Genomic DNA, 6,000 nt, shown 5'->3' with positions numbered 1-6,000 from the left:
CTATGCAAGCTATGCAAGCGGTTGGAATTCATGCTCGCAAAGGGTAAAAGAAGGGAAGAGAACGAAGAAGCTCTTATCTTGCTGCCGATGGACGACTGGAATAGGATTGCTAACAGCAGCAATAAACGAACACTAGCTGTTACGGACGAAGCAAAAACGAGAGAATAAAGAAGGAGGGGAAGGGGTCGACACCCTTTTATACCCACGCACTTCGCAGAGTCCTAACGAAGAAAGGATTCCCTATTTGGTTCGAACACGGAGAAAAGCATCCGGGACCCTGACACGCCGTGATTGCACCGATGCCGTCTACTGTACGGACATGTTGTTGGCGATCGATCGAATTCTTCCTGGTAAACCTTATCTCTCTTGCTTCTTTTGCGTTTTGTATATCACCATCGATTGCTTACCCCGCAAAAATGTCACTATTACGTGCTAAGCATGGGACTTAATGTTGATGGTGGTTTTTAGTTCAGGGTCAAAATTGTAAAACCCTGTATTTAATGCGCTGTCATCCTGCAAAGGAACGAGAGCCATCTGAAGGTGATGAGTGCACAAACCTCTTCGCTCACGGATGTATTGAGCAATTCAATATATTCAGATATATAAATAAATATATGTAATTCACTCAGAATGGTGCATACAACAACGATCCCAAATATTCTGTGAATTTTATTTTACGTTGGCATTACTCATTAATGCATGACTCGCCTAGTATTTTCCCGTGCTATGTTCCCAGGCGAACTCTCAGTATTCACACGACATGACGATCAAATGCTCACTCTCAGCAGAGTAGCATGAATCTCCCGAAATATCAATATTGGGATATGCATGGAAGTACCCACATAGGCTGCATCACTCTCTGACAAAGAGATCAACGCGTTCACATACTTTGTAATTAAAGTTAGCGTGATCGAACACATATTTATTCCTTAAGAAAATCTAGACTGTTAATATCAGTCTCAAAAATAATCACGGCCACACGATTTGGCCGCGTGATTTAACAAGCTTAGGCTACTCCTAGCAGAACTAGGTAATCACCATAGCGACCACCGGCGGGCCCACTAGTGCCCTAGTCGATCGAGTCTTATTCCCCTTATTCACAAGTGCTTCGAATGCCGACCCAAACATGGGCGTTCACGCTGCATAAAATAGCTCAAACGAATTGAGACCGACAAAAACGGTCTCAAAACGCATCACGTCCGTCCAAATTAGCCGGCCTAGTTGGACGGCTTGGATCGCATTTCGAGCGATCAAGGAGATGCCGACGTGTTCACCGTTGGCCCAACTCCCCCCTTGGTCGATCGACCTGTCCACTGCAAAACCAGAGCGCATCAAATCGTTTGCCCAAAGTAGGGTGAACGCACTGCTTTGGAAACCCTAAAATTGCGTTTGCAGCAACGCCTTACTATCACAAATCAATCACGACCATCCATCTTCGCCGTCCTAATTGAGCGGCTTAGATTCAATTTCAGGCGACCCCGAAGATGTCAGTGTGATCATCGTTGACCCACCTCTACACATGGCTGAGCGGCCTGTTCAAACTAGGGCTCAATGTCCCGGAATGCTCTCCCAAAGAGGGTTTGGCCGTGCAACTTCAAACCCTAAAATATAATCAGCGACATCGTTCAACTGCCGCAAATCATCTTGTCCGACCAACTTTGCTAGCTTGGTCGGACGGTTCAGATCAGATTCTAGATGGTCAGGAGGGTGACGCCATGATCACCAGCCACCCCTTCTCCACGAGCAGTGATCGACCAAGTGATGGTGTGTCCCTAGAGCCACCAAACGATCACCCAAAGGTGGTCGATCATGCTACCTCCTTTAAGACGCTTATCCGCGACTTATTCAATCAAACTCAAAAACAACGATGCTTCATACACATCGATTAATTTGAGCTGCTTAAATGCGATGCTTCACATGCATCAAATATATACGATATTTTATGTCGGCTTCATAAACAACTTAGTTGTTTTACCTAATAGCACCATATGTTAGTCTCCGCAGCAAGTCCCACGACTTGACCCACTTATTCGAGACATCAAACATGTCACAAACTGGGGGATACTTACTGGGTATTGGTATGGCGGTTTACATCATGCGGCGTGCAACACGTCCATTATGAGAACGTGTCTAGAAAAGACGAACGATTAAATACGGTGAAAGTAGTGGGTGAAGATGTGACCACGTAATGATCACCACCTCTTACACAACTCCACTACTCCACTAATTAATCTTCTATATATCCTACGAGATCAGGGTTGCGCTCAAATGACTTGTATAAATAGGTTTTCGACCTATTTCAACAAAGGACAGAGAACACAAGTGTTATCAACACAGGTAGACAGAAACCATTTTTCTGATACACAAGTCATAAACAGCCATACCTTCATAATTCAACATTCTGATATCAAACACCTTCTTTGCTTCCCTCCCTAAGATCAACCCTTCTCCTTCACCTTGTGACCGAATTGAATCTGGAACGACCATTTCTTGGTTTAGGCCAGAGTCTTACAGATTGATCTCTCGAATCTAAAAGTACTCCCATGCAGTGCATTTGTTTAGTTTTTGAATTCGTTTCTCATCAACACACCCAAATTTACCAAAAAAGTAGAATCAATCTTTGCCCTCAAACACTTTTGAACGCAAACACGAGCTTTTGATGTTGGTAATAGCTCTGGTTGCTACTTGAATTAGCGAGCCTTGCTCCGCACATTCTTTATGTGACTTGAATAAGTTTAGTAATTCTTATATGAGCAAAAAAGAATATAATATTAAATTAGTAAACTTCATGTATTGAAAGTATAAAATATATACTGCAAGCACAACAATGAATCAATATCGTTCAGATGAGATCATAATATAGAAAGATTTGCAGGAGCAAGTTTAAGGAAGGAATTCACCCGTGCAAAATATGGCACAAGAACGAGTTCATAAGACTCAATACTAATTAATGACTTTAAATTAATACAGAGGATACATCTTGGTGGAACCCTAACATATAGAGTACGTAAATATCGAGGGTTCAGCTGGAGAAGCTCAAGTATATATATTGGTAGAGCATTGTTCAGCCGAACTCGCAAGTTTTTCTATCTCAAGCTTGTCGCCAATATTAAATGTACAAAACTATATATTGAATTCTAGTATACTAAAGTCATGTCTCGGATTAGGATTAGAGTATGGTAGTTAAGTATCATGCATCACTGAATGACCCTAGAAGATTGAAGAACAAATGAAAGACATTTGCGGGAACGTCATCAACAAAGAGGCCTGTGAAGACTGACATATCCTATTTACTCATGGCATATACCATCCTATTGTATGGGAATATATCGTATGATGTTATTAGATTTAATATTGTAAAAAATAAATTTCGAGTTCAAGTTTGTCTTGGTTAAACTCTCGAAATATGATTCGAGCAATGGATGTTCATAGATTCTGAAAAATCTTAGTTAAACAGTTTATCGTTCACGAACTATTTTTGTTTCAAGTTGATAGTTTGGAAATTTCCTAAGCAAACAATGCATACTCTATATGTCTATTGAGAAAGTTTCAAGTTTAAGAATGCGAGAATTTCAGAATTTCTTGTGCAAAGTAGGCATACCCAGTTTGCAAACCCGATTTGCATACCCTTTACATCTGAGTTCAGAAATGGGGGTAGGTTTGCATACCCCCTTGATCTAACTTCGCAAATTTCTAGAAGTTTGCATACCCTTTAATATTTACTTCACGAACTTTCAAGAGGTTTACAAACCCGGTTTTCATATCTATATAGTTTCATATGCCAAAAGTTCACGAACGATTTATATGAATATGTTCGTTTTTTCTACAACATTCATATACACTTCCAAGACAAATTTATTCACATATGAGAATGTTCATTATTGTTTAGTATTGAGTTTTATTGAACCTCGTTATTGCTTATAAGTTCAAAGACTTACTTATAAGGCATACTCTTTAAATTGTGCCGCTGTGGACTATCATTGTGCACGTTTCTATAAATTTGGACCATAGTACATATTCTTCTGTGTAATTTCAAGGCATACTCTTTACATGCTTACATGAATTCCTAACTAGAAATATTATCTAAACTCAGAAAGTGTTTTCTTGAATATCAAGCTAAGTTAACTTGAATTCAAAGCTATATGTAGCCTTGAAAATATAATAAAGACTATTCTGGATTTCTTAACCTCTATAACTCTTGTGTCCTAGTTGCAAAGCTAGATTCATACTTTATAACCTAGGTTTCTTTACGAAACTGATTCTAGGTTACGACTTTGATGACTTCACTTAGGGATTCCTGAAGCCCGGTCAGACTATTTACCTGATAGTTCTTGTGTCCAGATATTATTTTATATATTAGTGAAGTTCATGAACTTTAGATCAGGAACAAGATAGATAAAATCACAAATTTTCTTTGTCTCAGACTTTGTGATTCCTCAAGATAAATGTCTAAACTCTTATTTGATATTTTTGGATTATTCTAGAGAGGTGGTTAGTGATCTAAGCTTCTTTTTGATAAGAGTCTAAGTGTTTCGGACCTGTGAGGTTCGATGGATTTTGTCTGCTACAAACATATTTCCAAACCCAGATTGAAATATATCAAAAGGAAAATCAAATACGCATGTTTGTAAGAAGCAAATAGGTATCAAAAGTCTTCACTGAGGTTGAAACAACTCTTAGGCTGTAAAAGACGCGAGCTAAGGGAATCAAGTGCGTAGAATCTTGCGATGTTTAAGAGACGCAAAGAACACCACTGCAGGTAAATTACTTGGAGGGTTAATTCGATTTCAACTAAATTCCAGTTCGAAGCTTGACAGTAAGCTAGAGTCTGTAGCGTTTTTGATACAATGTGGTGTTCAAAGCTGGACGAGATTCCGGGTTTTTTCTACCAGGGTAGTTTTCATCGTTAACAAAAATTTTGTTACCGTGTTTACTTTTCCACATTATACTGTTTATCTTCATAATAGGAATAAGACAAGTAGGACATAATCAATCAAGATAGTTTAAGTCCTTATTGATTGAGATCAAACCAAGATTTGTTTTTGTTGAATTCATATCTTGAAAGATAGATTGTGAAAACCCGAGGGGTACCAAAATACACCACCAACTTTTTCTTAGGTAACATGTATGGAAAAACTTAAATATAATTTTAAGAGTTGACTTAATGAATCTCAATCAAGGAAGAATATTCAAAGTTATATCTCTTTCTTTCACAATCAGAAAGTTTACAGGGGCAAGTCTGTGAACCTGATTTGCGGGTGAGAGTACTTGGTGATTCCAAAGATCAATTTCAAGTATCAATCAAGTCGTATCCAACAAACAAGGATGGATGTATCTACTTTGATTGATTAAAGCACAATCTGTGGTATTTCAATTATAAAGATAAACAGTATAATGCGGAAAAATAAATAACATGGACACCAGAAGTCTTGTTAACGAGGAAACCGAAAATGCAGAAAAACCCCGGGACCTAGTTCAGATTTAACACCAAAATGTATTAAGCAGCTACTGACACCATCCAACTACCAATTAACTTCAGACTGGAATGTAGTTGAGACCGAATTAAACCCTCACAACAATTCAGTTACGGTCGCGCTCCTTACGCCTCTTGAATCCCAGCAGGTATCTGCGCAATTGATTCCCTTAGCTTGCGTCACACCAACTAAGAGTTGCTTCAACTCAATTGAAGACTTTAAACCAATCTACCTCCCACAGATAATCCTATATGTGTGATTTCCTTTTTTTTATTATAGATCAAGGGTATGGAAATCGACAACAATAGACAAAGTTTATCTAACCTCAAAATACGGATTTATGCAACCCGAAGTGCAGCCTAGATTATTATTCACCTCACAAGTATTAAACTTGTGGAATCAACAAAGTCTGAGACGAAAAGAACTTTGATGATTTCTATCTATCTTGTTCAAGTGAGCATCTCAACAATCGAATAAGATCAGGATACTCGAGCTATGAGATAAACAATAGCTGGATCCAGCTTCA

This window comes from Papaver somniferum, chromosome 7 (assembly GCF_003573695.1).
Source record: "Papaver somniferum cultivar HN1 chromosome 7, ASM357369v1, whole genome shotgun sequence".
Classification (NCBI taxonomy): domain Eukaryota; kingdom Viridiplantae; phylum Streptophyta; class Magnoliopsida; order Ranunculales; family Papaveraceae; genus Papaver; species Papaver somniferum.
This window is presented reverse-complemented; position numbering follows the sequence as displayed.